The sequence below is a fragment of the Lactuca sativa genome, chromosome 6, assembly GCF_002870075.4.
Source record: "Lactuca sativa cultivar Salinas chromosome 6, Lsat_Salinas_v11, whole genome shotgun sequence".
Taxonomy (NCBI): Eukaryota; Viridiplantae; Streptophyta; class Magnoliopsida; order Asterales; family Asteraceae; genus Lactuca; species Lactuca sativa.
The window spans coordinates 61,486,601-61,507,103 of NC_056628.2; the positions used below are offsets into that span (position 1 = coordinate 61,486,601).

Genomic DNA, 20,503 nt, shown 5'->3' on the forward strand with positions numbered 1-20,503 from the left:
TAGAAGGTATATGGTTATAAATTTTATGTTAGACAAGAAGCTTATCTCAACATGGAATCTACTAATTGCATTTGTGTAGACTATCCTAAATGATTGTTTAGGATGAAGGATCTACAATCCCACTGATTGTCATTCCAGAAGACATATGCTTAGAAAGTTCTTTTTCTAAGTGAGAACATTACGGAACTTTAAGAGCTAAAGAACCGTAAAAAATTGCATCATTGTTTTGAAGTAGCAAGTTTTGTCAATAGTTGTTGAACATGTTTAATATGTAACCCTCAGATTTAGTCATTATGTTAACTTTTGGGAGTTTTTACTCTACGCGGGGCATAGACATCTCATACGCAATGCGTAGGAGGATACCCAAAGCTTTAATGATCTACGTTGGGTGTAGATGTGTGTACACAACTGTAATATTAAGGTTTTGGTCCCTATTTAATGGACTTAACCCCTTGATACCTTCCTTCCATTAACCTCCATCTCCCGATACGTTCCTTTGCAAACCCTAATCCTTTGTGTGTGCTTTTGAGCTTGATAGTGTGAGTTCTTGTGCCCTTAAAGGAAGAAGAAGGTGGTGGAAAAATCTTGGAAGCTCAAATTGTCTTGGATCCAAAAACTTTTTTCCCTTTAGCATCTTTAGGAGTTATAAAGTTCCCACTTTGTTATGTTTTTATGTTAGATCTAGATTAGCTCTAGGTTTTCATGCTTTTTGTCCCCAAAACCATGGTGTATATTTTTAGATTAGGTGTCTAATATATTAACTAAATTATAATAAACCTGAATTATTAGCAAAGTCCTTTTAGGTTGTCCTCAAACCTAGAATTGACTGGAATGTTATTTGGAGAGAAAGGATGATTTAGTAATTTATTATATCATTAATAAATTAATTAGAAATCAAAATAAATAATTTATTAATATGTTTTGAGTACAATATATTAATTAGAAATAATATTATTTAATTAAGAATTAATCATAAATTCATTGGTATTAATTTGATTAATTAAAAGTAGAAGGACTAAAAGTGACAATGTTCAAAAGTTGAGCATCAACCGATTCTAGAACCTCCGTAGGAGAGTGGGGGGGGGGGGGGGGGGGTTAAGGGAGCCTTTATTGGGCTATTATTACGGAAAGCTAGGGTTGCTTTGGGAGGAAGAAAAGGATTAGGGTTATCTAAAAGGGAACATGCCTTTTATACACCTCCTTAAGCCCTATAAATACCCTAAGGCTTTAGGGTTTTCGGCCATTTCATTCTTCCAACATCCAAGGAGCCGAAAATCATACCTTCTACTCATTTCTCCTCATTAGCCTCTAACTTCTAGGGTTTAGGTGTGACCCATTAGAGGCACGACGCTTGTGGTGCTTGCTTTCTGAAGATCTACAAAGAAGGATTATTAGGTTATTTACAATAATAAACTAAAGGTATGTTTTCTATTATCCATTCTCCTAAATCGAAAATAGTAATGTACTTTAGGGTTTCTTGAATTCAAATTGTTTTTTACATATCATAGTGAGAACATAGATCTTTTAAGGTGTATGTGAACTTAGGGTTTATGTTTTTCCGCCAAAATAGTTTTTTGTAACTTATAAAACTCATCAGTGGTATTAGAGCCATTGCTCTCTATGATCTTTCACAAAGTTGAATAAGATCAAAAATCCTTTTGATGGTTTTCGATTTGGGCAAGGGTTTTAGAAGCCCTAGCCTCATTTTTGTTTTTTTTTTTTCGAAATTTGCTAGGGTTTTGGTAAGGTTTCCTTGTTTTGATAATTATTAGTTTTAAATGCTTTAAAATTGGATAACTATTACTTTGGTAAAACCCAAAACCTAATTTCGAAATTAGAGGGTATTAGATTAGGATTAACATCTATATGATTAAATTGTTTAATGGTAGTTAATTATTTAATCCCAAGAAGATTTAAATTAAATTAATTAATTGTTAATTAAATGATAAAGATTAAATATTGATTAGTTTATTTTAAATTAATTAATTTTTTTAAAAATAATATTAAACCTAGTATTTTAGAAAAGTTTTAAAATACACCTCATATATATATATATATATATATATATATATATATATATATATATATATATATATATATATATATATATATATATATATATATATATATATATATATATATAAGTATATTATTAAAAGCTTAATTAATCTATGTATAAGACTAAGTCAATCAAGTCGCTAGTATGCCTCATTCACGAAGTCGGTCTATAAGGGGGGTATAAGGAAATGCCTATAAAATGATAGTTGAATGAGTATCCACTCTCACCCACTGCTTCCTTGATTGGTAGAGGGTCGTTAGCAAAACGGACTTTATAGGACATTAACTTCATCAAAAGTATAATGCTATTAAAGTACTATAACTCTTTTATAAAATCTCAATCTAGTTACTTTAGGAAAAATGTGAATTTTTTATGCTACACTCCGTGAAATTGCACATTGTGCTTTATATGTCGTTACGGGAACATGTGTGATTAACGGGCACACTAATAGGGACTATAAAGAGTAATAATGGGCATTTCATAAATTATCATTATTGATGGAGTGTGTGTGGTTTACCGACACATCAATTAGAGATAATAAAAGACATCGAGGTTGCCAAGCATATTTTATAAAAATCTTATTTACAGTAAACGAAAGTGATTTTGAAATAACTATTACTTTAAGACCATTGCAAACAAAGCCACCAAGGTTCCTATTACATGATATAGAAAAATTATAAACAATACATAGGATATTTAGAAGATAATCCTTGAATACTTTGATCCCTCTTGGAAATTACGGAGTTGATGAAGATGGCAAACACTCAAAATAGAACTTATCTATAATGTATCTAGCAAGAAGATAAGTAACCAAGATTGTAAGTTCTTGCTTGTAAAATACTTCTTAGGCCTTTAATACATTTTCATAAATAGTTATTAAAGGATAATCACCTCATAAGTACACCAAATCTACACTAAAATTCAGAAGATAGCAAGAAAGAGATAGTGAAACATATCCACGGTTATGGAAATAAAGAGTAGAGATTAAAGAATAGCTTTTAAATGAAACCTCACTTTCTTTATATACAAACTCATAAGATCTAAATGACATACCCTTACACAAGTCAAAGTTAAGGCAAGTTTAGAAGCATGAAGTGTGTAAGAGAGAGAGGTTGGCAAGCAACCTCCCATGCCTCTTAATATATGTGGCTTTGAGATAGAGAAAGAGGGATGTGATGTGTCAAACTCAACCAACATTATCTCTTATTTGTACATCTTTATCTAGTGAAATGAAAAGAGTCCAAAAACTTGTACATGCTTTTATTAAATGGTACCGTATAATTTAATAGCTAGTCTCTACTCTTTTGACATATTATTTTTCATAAAATATTAATTATTCCCTAGTTAATTACAAGGATTGAATATATTTATTAATAATCAAATTACTAATAAATATTCAATAAGTGACAACTTGCTAAACGCATGACCCTATAGGATCATACGTTATTGGAAAACATCATTATAAAATGATTCTTGAGCATATATATATATATATATATATATATATATATATATATATATATATATATACACAACAATTTCCTACTTGCACAAGATTCATCAAAGTTAAACTCATCACCTTAGGGCTTTCATACTGCTAAATGTGATACGAAGAAATTGAGTGGGTCATGCTAGGAAACTTGGTGAATACATAGGGTTTTCAACCCACAATAATGTAATTAATTTTTTTTAATTATACATTTTACATCAAACAAATAAGCAAATTATCCATCCCCATTATCTTAAATATTCATCCCTGGGGACCTCTCATAAGGATCATCACAAGCAATGAGTAGATAGTACTACATCAGGGATTCATTAGCAATACTTTTCAGTAAGGAAACCATGCGGGGATAGAGTACATTGTATGAACTTATAGTTCATCACTTACAGGTTGTGAGCCTACTAGTGTTCCACTGGGTTGTCTAGAATAGTCTGTGGCCGTCCTTTATACTCTATTAGACAACTAGATCGCAATGTTATGACCTCTCATCATCATTTTCATCTCTCATCACCCTTTGCTACCCAATACATTATAGGTAAGGAAATATGTATATAATCAAATTAAGTAAAATAATATTTCACTTAACACATATTCAAATAGTTAGCACATAAGGATTTTAATGATCTAAATACTTCATATTTGTATGTAAGATGAAAGTAACTATGCACTCACTAGCTAAAAGTGGATGACAACACTTTGCCTAGCACTTTAGCGTTTCCTTTGTAATGACCTTGATAAAAATATCAGTAACTCTTAGTCTTATATATCATGTAAATAATGATATTCTAGATTTCTCAATAATCCTATTGTCTATATCAAGATCTATCAAGTAACGAGTAATCATGTTTAATCATATCAGAGCTAGGGTCTGTTTGGTATACAGACTATATTGTTTGTAAATCCCATTTTAAACACCTCACTAAATCTATCCTAGACTTCACCCACAGTAAGTAGATCAATCAACATTTTGACATGGAATCACTGATAAATCTTATGTATAGATTTATAATAATGATTATGAATATAAATATAAGTTATGCTTGAAATAGAATAAGTGCAGCTTAACTTACATACTTTTCTGTAGAGAAAAGTCTAAAATTGCACTGACAAAACTCCTATTCTAACCCTTTTATTTGTTGGACTCTCCGATGACTTGTACCCTACTAATTACTTATAGAATCTAGGAAAAGTTGGATTTTAACAGGGGAAAATATTTACTTAGAGAGAATAAGGTTTGGTTTGTGAGGAGAAGTGAGGGAAAACTTCTAGTATCAAGCAAGGCACGCCGCGCCTAGACAAGAGGTGTGCTACACCCTTCAAATGATGTTGCTCCTGCCCCTGCTACCACGTGTCGAAATCCAGTTAGGTCGCATCCCACCTTCTAGAAGGCACGTGCCATGCCTTGTACCCCAATATTTTAATATTTTCTAAAAATTCGTATATTTCTCATAGGAGCTCTGCTTTTACATTCTTTATATCCACACATAGCTATCGACGAATACTACAACTTTTAGTTAGAGTCTATCGGCTAATTCTCACTTTATTTTTAATTTATATTTTTAGAGAAGCTTGGACTGTTAAAGTTCTTATAAAAAGCATAAGTTATTCATACGACATCCGTTCTGGAATGTCTTTATATTGATGGATTCCTATTCACGAGATCATCAACTCTAATTTATATTGTTTTGGCTAACAACCAACTGATTTCCATTTCGATTTCAGTGTCACACAGTGCTGTTATATAGAGAAAACGCTTGATTTGTATAGACAAACTGGATTTGTATAAACTTTGCGAATATTAACATTTTCAGTTTTATTTATATCTCATATATAGAGAAAACGCTTGAGAATATTTTAGGTGATTAAATATGACTTAAACACTAATACTAACGTAATGATATTACTCATAGTCATAAATGAACTAATTATCTAAGCATCTTTATATGTGGTTTCTGGAACAATAATGTATTCTGACTCTGTGACAACCCTAAATCTATTCCCGTTACAAATCCCATTTTCACTAACGGAATACGTTAACGTACGTTATTTTATGTAATATTTGGAATCGTTAATATCCGAATATCTAATTATATGCATGTCCTAATATCATTATAAGTAATATAACTCATACGTGTTAATCTAGTTTAACCTAATAGAGTTGTATTACTGTTTCAACCACTTCACCCGGGTAAAAAGTTTTAACCCCGTTAAACTTTAGCATCGAGTAGCCGTGTATCGGGTACAATACCCGAGACATATAAAAACACTTGAACACTTCAATTGGACTCTTTTACCACAATTACACCTCTCTCTCACTACTTTCTCTCTCTAGACCCGAAATCGACTCCAAATCCGCGAATTTCCGACTTCCAAACGTAAGGATTCATCCCCTAACTTAATCTAATCATACTTTACTGCTTTTAGAGTCCAAAATCATGAGAATCAAGGACCATAAAGGAGTTTACGGCCTAAGAAGCTCCTTAGGCCGTAAACCCCCAAAATCATGCCAAAGATCAAGTTTTTCCTCATGTTAAGCTAGTATACTAATTAAGGCATGTATCTAGAAGGGTTTGGACACTAAAACACATGGATTAGACATGTAAAAAGGAGTTTACGGCCCAAGCATGTGCTTAGGCCGTAAACACCTCAAACACCCCAAAAACACTTGTTTAAAGTCCCAAAAACTCTTCTAAGATGTTTGGTAAATTGGACTTGACGCTAAGGAACACTTAAATGCATCAAACAACTCCATTTGAGGACAAAATGAGGAGTTTACGGCCTAGCTTAAGCTTCGGCCGTAAACACCCAAAAATTTGTGTCAAACAAGTCCCTAAACTACCCTAGTGCTTGTAAGGAATTTAGTTAAGGCCTTTGGAAGTGTGTTGTACCGTTTAACTTCACATTTGGACACAAAATGAAGAGTTTACGGCCAAGGGTGTTCTTGGGCCGTAAACTCCCCAAAAATACATGCCAAATTGTCCCAAACTCACTATAGGGCCTTCTAGGATTTATCTAAGGTGTATGAGACCTTGTTGTACCATTAAAACATACATCTTGAAGGGTTTACTTGAGTTTACGGCCCAAGAACAAGTCTTGGCCGTAAACTCCCCAAAAATGTCACAAATTATGATGTTTAATCCCTTTCTAATAGTCCAATACACATACCATTAAATTAAGGAAGTGGAATAAGGCCCTAATCATACATTTTGGAGTGTCACAAGAGTTTACGGCCAAGCCTAGGGGGCTTACGGCCGTAAACTCCCAAAGGATGGCCTTTGGGCCATAAAATCCAAGGGAGTGAGCTCGTGGACCCTCCCGTAAATCATTCATGACCTTGTACCACTCCCGGGAACCCTTTCTAGGCCTTAAAACCCCGAAAACGATGCTAGAATGTCCAAATACTATAATGAAAAGCATAAGATGATTAACTTCTTGTAAAATACATATTTCATATGACATTAGGGTCCTAGGAGGTGCTCAAGTGGTTATTGGGTACCAAACGCTCAATCGACACTTTTACCCGATTTACCCAATTTCCGCGATTTCAGGTGAGTTCATACCCCTTAAATGAACCTTTCAAATGTTTTATATGTTTTAGGGGGGAGATACAAGTTGAATATACATGTTTATGAAAAGTTATACAAGACTATTTTTCAGATTACAGAATTAATCACATGTGATTCACAACCTGTAGTTCAAATCACATGTGATTAATCACTATGCTTTATAAATAAATCAATTGTCTTCAAAACTACTTTGGATTAAATAACAAGTTTTTAATGTTCCTTTCGTACAATACTTTTGTTAAATAAAACTCTTTATAAGAATGTAATCATACTAATATATTTATATAAGTAAGACTTGAAAGACTTAGGACCGATAGCTCGCCTTATTTCCTGTTTCTTGTTTGATTGTGGACTTAGGGTAGTAGTTATCCATCCGACTGTCATTGATTTCTTAATTATATATCTCATATATTAGTACAGATTATGAGTACTTCTTAATTCATTAATTACCTGAATCACTACTTGATTAGAACCACATACACTAAATTAACTATAATGGGTATAGTTAAGGACTCTATCCCTTGTTTCCACTATTACTCTACACTACTATAATTCTCTATATTATGAAGCAATACACTAATAAGAGAATACAATACAAGTTATACGAAAGATTACTACACTATAATACAAGAGAATGCACTAATCAAGAGACAACTCACTAATCCACTACGGGATACTCTATACGCTATACACTATGCCCGAAGTTTTCCGATAGGAAGACGACACTATATGTATAGATCTATACGGGGCAGACGCTATTACATCCCGACTGATAACTTCAGTCCGAGCCGCTCAGGCCCAGGGATGCTTTTACTCTACTACACTATGCATGACTGGGAAGGTCATGGGGGTTCGCTATTACTCACACTATTGGGAATATACTAGAAAGACACTATAACCGCACTAAAATACTAAAAGAAAGATGAAGTAATATCCCGAAGTAAATAAGTATCTAATATTAAAGGATGCTGCACCACTATTATATACTCTAAGAATAACTTACTATATTACATTACTTAATGGTGAGTCACTATTACACTTCTATGATAAATGACATTCAAAGATAGAAACAACAGATTTCTTAAGGATTTTCATTTACTATGCAGTTCTGGAGAATATGGGATTTTCTAGGTTTCACCACTATTTATGATTTCAAACTTCAGTTTTCATAATAATGACTCTAATGCTTTTATACAAGTACTCACACTAAAACTCTTATGAACTCACCAGCTTTATGCTGATATTCTTTTCAAAATAACTTGTATCTTCAGGTCAAAGATAGACAGGTACAGCAGCAGCATTTTTGGAGAAGATGGAGGATACAAGACCCATCTCTTATTTTTGTTTACTTTTGGTGTTTGTCAAACATTACAAAACACACTTGTAAATACACTTACTATATAAATGAAATGGTTGTATGTTTCTTGTTTTTACTATTATACAATTGTGATGATACTGTACACTACGTCATCCACCCCGAAACGTATTCCGCCGTTATCGGTTTTGGGGTGTGACAGACTCTGTCCTGAAACTAGAATTAAAATCTATATGGAACTCGTATCCATGCAATGTTTTCTTCATTCTTAATGAGGAAATGCCCTGATAATGACCGAGGATTATCTTAACTTATTAGGAAGTTAGCATACATGTAACAGTTTTGTTGGTCACAAACCAACATATTGAACAAGTAAATAATACGAATGCAAACAAGAATGATGAAACCAAACTACATTGATTAGAATAGTTTCAATAACCAAGAGATAATTAGATAATAGACTTTGATTACTTGCACACTCTTGATCGATAACCCTTTACAAAATATGGTATCGATATATATAATTAAAGAATAAAGTTCTATCTTAACTTAAATATAAACATGTATAAGGAAACATAATCCCCTACTAAAAGGGAGTGTTTTGTTATATGGAAAGCCCAATATTCATTACTATCCTTAACATATAAGGACTTTATCTTTAATCTTTAGGGCTTCATCTACTATCAGATCTTCATAAAGCTACCTGATGACACATCAGGGGATGCAACCTATGATGAGCGTGAATGGCAGAAACCGCTGAAACACAACTTTTGAATTATTAAATCACAAGGATCCTAATAATTCCTCCTATTTGATAATGTCAATAATAATATACAAACTAATAAATCTCTATATTTTATATAAAGTACGCAAAAGAAAATACAAACTTTAAGGAAAGACTCAAGCAGTTCTATTATCATATTCAACACCTTCTAACGTAATCTCAAGCTTAACAAAGGAAAAGTATCTTAGAGCTCCTGTATTCTCTTGCTTTGTTCCACTTATATATTTAGCAGGTGGCTTGCCCTTGATTAAGTGTCTCAGACAGACTAGATGATGTGTTGGAGCCCTGTGCAAATATGCATGCCTTTGAAAGCACATCCTTTGATTTTTGTCTTGATAAAACACCACATAGATAGGTTTGTTAACAGTCTTATAAAACTCAGGAACATTTGTTTGTGGTAACTTGTTGTTTATTAGTCTGGAACCATCGGGAATAAGACCCTTGATGTGTTCATTTTCACACTTCTGCCTTCTCCTTATTTGTCTTTGAGAAGGTTCAGGAGGAGGAGGTGGAGCAACAATATTTAACTTATGAACCTTCTCCATTAGTTTTCCCATAGCCATTCTGGTAAATTATATCGTCAAGTGCAAAATTTAGTATATAAATTAGTTAAATTCCGTTCAAATCAGTCATAAATCCATTAGAAATCATTCACAATCCGTTGGAAATCCGTCACAAAATCCTAATAAGTGTAATTTTAGTGTAAATACTTCTATGGAACCCTTTTAGTGACGGAAATTGCCATTGAATTTTATTATTATTATTATTATTATTATTATTATTATTTTCTAGTAATGCAACCCTTAAAAAACTTATATTTCTTTTTGTGTCTGCTACTGCGACTTAGTCTCCTTGGCAACCTATCTCACCCCTCCGCTCCCTCTTCCCACTTCAAACATTCTCTCTCTTTCGCTTCCTCTTTAATCATAAACACATAAGTCTTTAATAGAAATTTAATAATAAAAGCTAAATCAAACCAAAAGCCAGTTCCCGATTTGTCCAACTCAAGGATGAAAAGTATAAATAAATAAAAGATGAAAAATAATAAAAATATAAATAAAATATGGAAACTAAAAATTAATAAAATATTTAAAGGCAAAAAAGTCATTTTAGGTTTGATAGGGACAAAAAATAAAACAAAATCAAACTGTAAGGACTGCTCCGCTAAAAATGAAAACAAGTGGACTTAATTCAAATAAACTACATAACCAGCGGGAACAAATTTGTAGTTTAGTCTTAAAATATTGTGTTCAAAGTCGTCGAAAGTTATCCTCTACTCCACTCGCAAAAGTCCATTCAACTGTACATCACATCTTTAACTTTTTGATCCGTTGATACTATGTATGATGGAAGTTTGTTGAGCGAGGTCAAGTGATAGATCACAAACATAAAAATTTCATTGTTATTTAAAGTCATTGATAACATCAGAAGAAACATACCTTCATTCTAAGTCTTTCCAAGACAAACTGCTCTCTGCGTTTCCTTGTTTACACCCCCTTCGCATACAAAACATACCTTCATTCTAAGTCATGGATCGGTATGTATATAGCATTTGCATCTCTTTTATGCATCCTTGCAATGGTGGCCGATTTATTACATGGTTTGCGGAAGAGAAAACTCTGGTTTCCATGTAAATATTTCAGTCTGAATGCTGCTTCTCTCACTGTGATAGCTGCTGCAATAAAGCTACCCATGGATCTTAATAATCAAATGCCAGGTAGTGTCGACATAACAGCAAAGTATGGAAGTATGTGCTTTATGTGCACCATGATGGCGAATTTATTGCTTTCTATAGCGACCATGAACAGCAAGGAACTTCTCACAGACATCATAGCGTTGGCTGTTTTGGTGATTACCTTGGTTGTTAATGTTTGCATTCAAATAAACACAGGAATTCTCGACTCTTCTGACCAGAATGCTGCGTGGATTTTGTTAGATGGTTCTATATATGTGCCGTATGATAAACTGTTCAACCCAGATAGCAATTGTGCGGTCATTTATTCGTATATGTTACTCATGTTGCTGATGATTTATGTCTGTTTATCTTTAGCACTTCTAAAGTCCAAACAGATTCTAGAATGGAAATACCAAAGAGCTCATCAAACAACTTTAAGGGATCAAGAGCTGCAACAACCAGGAAGAGTATTAACTGTTGAGAAGCTAAAGCAGCATGTGAGAAACTACTGGACCATGGCCGGAACTGGAAGCCCCCAATTTATGATACCCTGCTCTGCTACAACATGTGCTTCTGGCGTAATATGTGTTTTAAGCGGTGTCGTGCATACTGTCTATATGATCGGTAATTTTAAAAATCTAGGGGACTATAAGTCGGATTATAATTGGTCGATGCCAGTGATTTTCATGATACAATTTATCGGAGTGATACTGGGTACAATTGCTCCGGTTGCCAGATGTTTTGCAGCCTTAAACTTTAAGTTGTCACTTAAATGGATTTGGAAGCATGTCAAGGTCTCTCAAGTAGAGTGCTACTGGACTCAGACGTTATATGAATGAAAACAGAGTAGCATACCATTCCCATTCAGTAGCCGCACCTGCAAGATTGTCATACAGTATTTGAAAGTCCTAACTGTCAGCATTCTTATATCATTTCAACAGCAAGTCGTGATGGCATGCAAGATGATAGCAGTGATTCCGATTTTGATAGCAGTATTTCCAATTTTCTTTGTGATATGTGTCTTGTATTGTCTTCGTTGTTGGAAATGGTTAAAGGCCAGTTTTAGCGCTTCAAGCATCGTGCTGGTACAAAATCCTGCACATCTAGGAGAAGATAACGATCGAAGACAGTATGTTTTACAACTTGAAGACGATATAGAGTTTGCTGAGAGAACATTGAAAGGCATTTCGAAATCCATGAATCGTTTGATCCAAAAGGCTGAAAAACAACAACCCAAGAATCTCATGAGGCTACTAGCAGAATCTAGAGGTTTTTGAAGGAGTTGAAAAGTTTGACAGCCATCATGTTCCGTCTTTACTTTCAGAAGAATATCTCAACTGTTGGAGCTTGCCATTGGTAACTCTCACAACCATCGCTATGTCTCTTCCTAACATCACAAAGAACCTACTTGACTGCTTGCTAATTAGTGGTGTGAGGGAAGGTCATGTTTATGTCACACTTGTGGAAGAAAGCCTCAATGCTTCTAATGACCATGTACTCATTCAAAAAGCGGCTAAAATTTCGTGGCTACAAGTTGAAGTCTACAACAAATGGTACGGAAACAAGCTGCAAAACCCTGATTCTCAACTACATACAGCAGGACAGATTCTTCAATGACTGAGGGATACAGCTAAAAACATGGTTACCGAGATGGAAGGTACAAATTATGGTGTCCAATGTTGGGTTTAATTCTGACTTTTAGTCAAAGGAGGCGACTGATTCAAAGCATACAATTTTATTAGGGGTAGTTTAGTCTTTTGCTTAGAGTATGAATAAGTAAAGGCCATGTTGGCCACGTTTTTAGAATAGTTGAGATAGGTTTAGTTGGCTCCTGTTTTATTGCTTTGACTAGGTGAGTTTGTTTCCCTTTAAAAGTGGAGCAGGCAGCTAGGTACCTGTGTGTGTGTATATATATATATATATATATATATATATATATATATATATATATATATATATATATATATATATATATATATATTGTATGTTATGGTACTTAATGAAGATGCAAGAGGTTAGAAAGATGTAGTCCTATGTATGTTTGGGTTTGTTCACAGGGGGAATGTTCCAACGTTTGAAATTGTTGGTTCAGGCCTGGACTCACTCCTTTTAACCCCGGTCAAAACAGTAAATTTGTATACACATAACTTTCAAAAAGACTGATTACACACATTTAAATGAAACTACATATGCGGCTATATAAAGCTGAAAGAAAACGTGATAACCCTAAAACTTTGTAGGTGCATGTGCTCCTATTAAAGTGGTTTGAGAGGGGTTGTGTTTTTTCAAGACACGAATGCACTCCTATTTAAGGTTCATTTGGAAGATTGCTTTAATAGTATTATCTTATAGAGTTTGATATGCAAAATTCTCTTATTTATTTATTCAGGCAATTCCTGCAGCATTGGGAGTTAGTGCAACTAAAGAGTACCATGTTAACTCTCTTTTTGTTCCTCGAAAAGCCAAAGAAGCTATTGGAGGCATTACAAGCCTTACTCATTCAGATGCTAAGTTTTGTTGAATTATCTCGTTATTGAGTCATGGTTTTTATATTATTTTTATATTGACAAAAATACCCTCAGGAATAGAAATGGTGATTAATATAGAATACAATCAATTGGATACTCTTCTTAGAGCAACAAGTCATCTTAATGGAGATGTCAATTGTGACACTGGCTTTTCTCCATACCCAGGCAACATAAACCAAGTATAATATATCACTTTATATTTTATTATTAGAGTGATTTTCCTGATATTAAGTTGTGATTTTTTATGATTACATTTTATTGTAGTTAATTCTTGAGGTTGGGCCTTACATGGATGAACTCTCAAAAACCGGTGGTGCTATATATAAAGGAATTTGTTAACCCCAAGTAACTTCTCTCATACCTCATGCATTCTTTCTATTTCCTAAAAGTGTATTTAAATGCTAACCTTATGAATCACTCTATTTAAAAACCTAAGACTATTAAGAGTTTCTATTAAAGGAAACTGCCAAAATGGTCCCTATCGTTCAAAAATTTTCTTTGGTTCAAGTCCAACAAAGATTTTTTTGTTTAATTTTTTGTCCCTATGTCAAGGTTTCATTACTCTTGGTCATTGTATCGTTAAATGTAACTAGACAGCTATTTGGTTTTTCAAAATGACCATTTTACCCTTCGACCAAACTCAAAAAAGACTCTATACCACAAGGATGAAATTTGTAATCTACCCATCGTTTTATTAATTATACTATGTTCTAATTATAGGGATTGATATTTTTAAGTGTGGATTTAATCTTGTTTATATAATTTATATTTAATATACATAAAATCCACAATAGATTATTCTATTGTTCTTTATAATCTAAAATAAATATACAATTAATTCTTGAATTAAATATATTATATAACAAATTCAAGATTTTTTTTAAAAATATTTTGTATATTTATATTATAATTAAAACACGTTATACTTTCTAGAAAAAGATTTCCATTGTTGATCCTAAGTCTAAACCCATTTTGACTATACTTTCAAGACTAAAACTACAAATTAATTTGGTCCCTGGGTTTATCTTTTTTTAGTTTAGGTCCAAAAAGATAGTTTTTTTTTTTTTTTTTTTTTTTTTTTTTTTTTTTTTTTCAAATTTTGTCCCTATTTCCGGGTTTCGTAACACTTTTGATCCCTGTTCCATGTAAACTAACTAGTAACTACACCTATCCTCTTTGCTTATGGAATCATCTCTTAGGATACAGATAAAAAGATTCAACAAATTAAAACTACATTCAAATCATCAACCAGGTTAGAATGTATGATGCAAGATTAGCCTAAAACATTGCCTCCATCAGCAAGAGTTGCATTTACTGTAAGTAAAGTGATTATTCCATCAATTTACAGTGTTGCCATTCTGACCATCTTTTGACTTGTTTGGAGACAGATCCATGGCTTGCATATGCACCTGTGAAGAACAATCCTGATGATGATGCTGCAAAGGTTCTCTTGTAATTTTTGTCCCTATTTGACGTTTTTGGTAATTTACCAAGTAAAATTATCATATTTTTGTATGATCAAAATTGCAAAAATCAGCTATACCCAGAGGACAAATATGTTGCAAGAACCTCAAATAAGGACTAAATTACTAATAGAACTTTTTGGGACCAAAAATTTAATTTACTATAAAATTAATAATCATAGAGTAGATTACATTTTTGGTCCTTTAGTATTATAGTTTATTTTCTGCAATTTTGGTCCTTAGTTTATGTTTTTGGTCTGTGTCATAATTAAAATGATTCTTTTGGTCCCTAACTATAGCTGATTTTTTTTCGATTTTGGTCCCAAAAAGATACTCATTTTACTTGGAATAGGGACCAACAACATTACAAAAACCTCCAATAAGCACCAAACGACAAAAGAGAAAACCTTTTGGGACAAACAATGCCAAAACTAGTTATGCTCAGGGGCCAAAATGTAATTTACTCTAATAGAATAATCTAATTTTTTTTTCTTCAGGCGGGTGTTAAGATAAATGATCCAGTTTTAAAGGTGTTTAATGGCCAAGAGGTGGAGGTTTGGTCACGTGTTGTGTGGAAGCCAAAATGGGCTGTTACATTTTCTGATGTTAAAAGGAAAGTCAAAGGAAACAACAACTCTGTTTCATAATGCTCTTATTGAAGATTTGTCACTGGATGGAACCCTAGTTATCGATTCAGTTGAGGATGCTGAGGTATGTTAGAAATAGCAACATGCTTTCATTTCTTCCTATTACATCATTGCACATTTTGTATCCATATCAACTTAGGTTATGTTTGGCACACCATAACTAGCTTACTTTTTTATTTAATGTCTGTGGGGCATCCCTGTGGCGCTGATATGGTGTTGATGTTGACTTTTTTTTTTTATTTAATTCAAGTTTTATTTGATTTTAAATTAATATAACACTTAAAATTGTAATTACTCTTGAAAAAAAAAATAGAGAACCATTGCCTTCACCAACATCATCTTCATGATTTCATCACCCCAAAGTACTTCGTCTTCTTCACAAAACATTCGTTTCAGATTTGATTTTTATTCTTATTTATTTATTTATTTAGTACATGGCCATTTTTAGCGCTTCAAGCATCATGGAGAAGATAACGATCGAAGACGGTATGTTTTACAACTTGAAGACGACGTTGAGTTTGCTGAGAGAACATTGAAAGACATTTCGAAATCCATGAATCGTTTGATCCAAAAGGCTGAAAAACAACAACCCAAGAATCTCATGAGGCTACTAGCAGAATCTAGAGGTTTTGAAGGAGTTGAAAAGTTTGACAGCCATCATGTTCCACCTTTACTTTCAGAAGAATATCTCAACTGTTGGAGCTTGCCATTGGTAACTCTCGCAACCATCGCCATGTCTCTTCCTAACATCACAAAGAACCTACTTGATTGTTTGCTAATTAGTGGTGTGAGGGAAGGTCTTGTTTATGTCACACTTGTGGAAGAAAGACTCAATGCTTCTAATGACCATGTACTCATTCAAAAAGCGGCTAAAATTTCGTGGCTACAAGTTGAAGTCTACAACAAATGATATGGAAACAAGCTGCAAAACCCTGATTCTCAACTACATACAGCAGGACAGATTCTTCAATGGCTGAGGGATACAGCTAAAAACATGGTTATCGAGATGGAAGGTACAAATTACGGAGTCCAAGATGATAATTCCAAATGCAGGTCTATTTCTGCCAACTCAATGTATCGTATCACCGAAACAATCTTGCTTTCTTACCACACCAACATTGACGAGCTTAGCCAAGAGGAACTATTTGTTCAGCTATCATTAATGAGTGCTGATATATTGGCTGCATGTCTCACCAACTTTCCCCAGGTAATATTAATGAAATGCCACACAAGTGCCATAGAAAGAAGGGAGGCGAATGTCCAAGCTGCAGCTCAGCTTCTCGGTGAGACTACAAAGATAATCAACACCCTTCAAGAACGTGAACTTCCATGTTTGAATACAGACGATTTGGCGTCTATTGACAAGTGGCGTGCTTACTTAATGGATCACATTCCTTAAAAATCATTTTTACTTTCGAGTGACAAACTTCGTTTCATAAAGATTTTTTGCAATTTCTTTTCATTTTCCTAGAAGATTATGTAATTGTTATTGTGATTCCTTTAATGCTTGTTTTAAGAAGTGAATATGAGTAGAAAAGATGGTGGGTATCGTACTTTGATTTTCATGGACATCACCCTTCTCATATTCTATAATGCCTCATATTCTATAATGCAAGGCCACACACCTTCAACAAGTCTTCATCATTATCATTCGAAATGCTTGTTGAGTTTGTGTTTCTAGTTATTTTCAAAAGATGACTACAACTTGGGACAAACTCCGGAGATGAACATTAAATCAATGATGGTTGAGTGAGAGAATGAGATTCAGAAGTAGCTACAAGTCCATATCAATAGCATTCATCGTGATTTTCCAAACTAGCATTGAATGATACAGACCAAGCAGAATAAATTCATGAAGGCAGCTATGAATGAAACAAAATCCAAGTCGACGTTTATATCTGTTAGCTTAATGAGATTTTGGGCTTAATTTTGTATTGGGTATTATGTTGGCCCATTAGCTAGTTAACCCTAATTAGCTAGTCTATAACTTATGTCTTTCCTTTTCATTATAATTGTACTTCTCATTCGATAATAACACAAAACCCTAGTCGTTCTATGCCTTTTAGTTGTTAGTTCACATTGTATCAGAGCTACATTTGATCCTTTGTTTATCATAGTTGGAGCGAGTTATATATAACATGCAAACAATTAACGGAACGATTTCAAGGAAATTTTTGTTATTTTGGGTATGGTTTTCTTGCTCATTTCTTTATTCCGCTTGATTTGATTTGTTCATTTTTGTCAATTTTGAGGTTTCGTTTCGTCAGTTCGTTTTGGTGATTATTGTTGGAGTTTTGCTTTGCTTGCTGTTGGGTTTTGTCTGTTGGTTTTGATTTTGCCATATCTGGGAATATGACACGAGATGATTCTTTTCAGTCACGTAGTATACAACTCGATGGCAAGAACTATGCCTAATGGAGCTATGTTATGAAGAATTTCTTGCCGGGAAAGAATATGTGGGGTATTGTGAAGCAGGGCAAACCAACATATGGCATGGCTGTAAATTATGCAATCTTACTAGATTCATGGGAGACTGATAACTCCAAGATCATTACTTGGATTAATAATTGTGTTATCCAGTCTATTGGTACTCCATTGGCGAAGTATGACACAAAAAATGAGGTTTAGGATCACTTGGATATGCTATATACTAGGTCTAATTTTGCAAAGCAATACCAATTAGAGTTTGATATTTGAGCCCTCCAACAGAACAATCACAATGTTAAGGAATTCTATGAAGTTATGTCAGATTTGTGGTATCAGTTGGCTCTTATAGATTTATTAAGCTGAAGGGTTTTAAGCCTTATATTGATAGAAAGGAAGAGAAATGTTTAGTTTAGCACTTAATGGAATTATGTTTAGGCTTTGAAGGCTTGCATGGATCAATCTTGCATCACACACCTCTTCCCACTGCTGATTTGGTTGTTCACGAGGAGATAGCTAAATGAACTCGCATTAAGTCCCATGCTGATAAAGGTCCCAAGACAACCACTCCTGTTGTCTTTGCTACTCTACAATGACCTCAATATGAAAACCATAATCATCCCAAATTTCCATTTGATGAGTTTTCTTTCTGTAGGAAGAAGAATAATTGGAAGGCAAATTATCATTTGTTGTTAAGAAAGGGAAATCAAAAGCAAAAACAAACAAGATCACATGCATAGTCTCAACTTTCACAACAGAACATGTTGTTTGGATTACGTTTGTCATTTCAACCTTTTAGGCTACCACAATACGTTGCTACTGCACTTTCAGTTGAGAATGAGACATTTCACACCACCATCAGCTTTGGATCCCCAGATTGTTGAGTAGTTTAGACAGCTCATTTTTTCCAATCCAGCTTCCATGTTAGTTTCCATATCTCATTCAGGTCTGTCATCATCCAACACTTCATGTATTCCTTCATCCTTGTGGATATTGGATTCTGGTGGATCTCATCACATGTCACCATATTTGTCATATTTTTCCTTGTTATCACCTTGTTCACCTGTCTCTGTTATGTCTGCTAGTGCTACACATATGTCGATAGAGGGTTTTGGTTCTATTGTGTAACATCCCAAAAATCATGATAAAAATTTTAATTTTGAATTTAGATAAAACCCGTTGTTTTCATAAGACCCAAGTCACAAAATCTAAATGTCAAATACAAGCATCCCAAAACTAGAGTATCCAAATCAGGTAGAAAATCACAATGGTAGAGAATGTGTAGGATCAAGCCTTCTCCATTCCCTGATAAGCCGAAGGACCTGACACAATAAATCCATAACTATAATGCCAAACTTAGCGAGTTTCCTAAAATACCAAAAACATCAGAATTAGTAAACCCTAATCCCCATTCTCTCTCATTTTGTGAGCTAGAGTGACTTTTGAAGCTTAAGAAGAAGGAGACAGTAAGAAGAAGGAGAAGATCCAGCAAACCAAGCCCTCACTCTTGAGCTTGATCATCTTGTGGACTGTGTAAGTCTTCAAGACTCGATTTTTATCTTAGAATATGGCTAGATCTTGAGTTTACTCTTCATTTCCCATTGTTCTTGTTGATTGCATGCATGAGGTCCATAAAGTTTGCAACTTTATGGAATTTCAAGGCAAAATAGTCCCTAGGTGGGCTAGATCTAGTTTTTGATCAAGCAAGGGTGCCATGCAAGAGTTCTAAAAGTATATTTCCCCTTTTTGACCATCTTGACCTAAAGTGTAACAACTCGAAATTCCGTATCATTGCTTATAACCCTTTTCGTAACCCAATTCTATCAACCGATCATCGTTTCCAAATTTATTTCCGATTTCGTCATTTAATTAAGTCATTAATGTGTATTTTATATTATGACTTAATGGGAATCCTAATACCTTTAGAACTCATTCAAACACCCCATATTAGTGATCGGATCATTTCTAGAATCAACCACATCGAGTTACGGCAACTTGATCGGGTGCGACCAAAAGCCCCGTCTAAAGCCGATATTGGGTAGAATATCACCGTGTCCAAATCCCGAACACTATTTAAAGTGTTCTAAGACTTCATTTGAAGCTTTTGCTTCATCTCACTACTCTCTCTCTAACCTCTCTCCTCAACCAAAGATTCAAGGTCCAAAACATTGAATTAAGGCTCCAAATCTTTGAGGTAACATCCCCAACTTGTTGTTTAACCTCTTAGGCCTTCAAATTCGTGTTTAATTTATCATTTTGGACCTGGAACATGTGTTTACGGCCAAGGAGCATGCTTGGGCCGTAAACACATAAAAACATGGGTTTTTGAACAATTTAACCCTTCCAAACCATCATTGGGACTTAGATATGACCTTAAGGCTTGCAAAAATGGACTTAGAACACCCTAGACATGGATTTTGAGGGACAAATAAGAGTTTATGGCCAAGGAGCATGGTTGGGCCGTAAACTCCTCATTCATGGGGAGTAAACTCATTTAAACATGTTAGAAAGCCATACAACTACACCAAAAGCCTTGTA

General features: G+C 34.1%; 1 pseudogene; it reads left to right on the forward strand.

Moving 5' to 3' along the window:
* Nucleotides 1–16,451, forward strand: part of LOC111897733 (UDP-sugar pyrophospharylase-like) — a 63,912-nt pseudogene extending 47,461 nt beyond the window's left edge.
* The last annotated feature ends 4,052 nt before the right edge of the window (nt 16,452–20,503 follow it).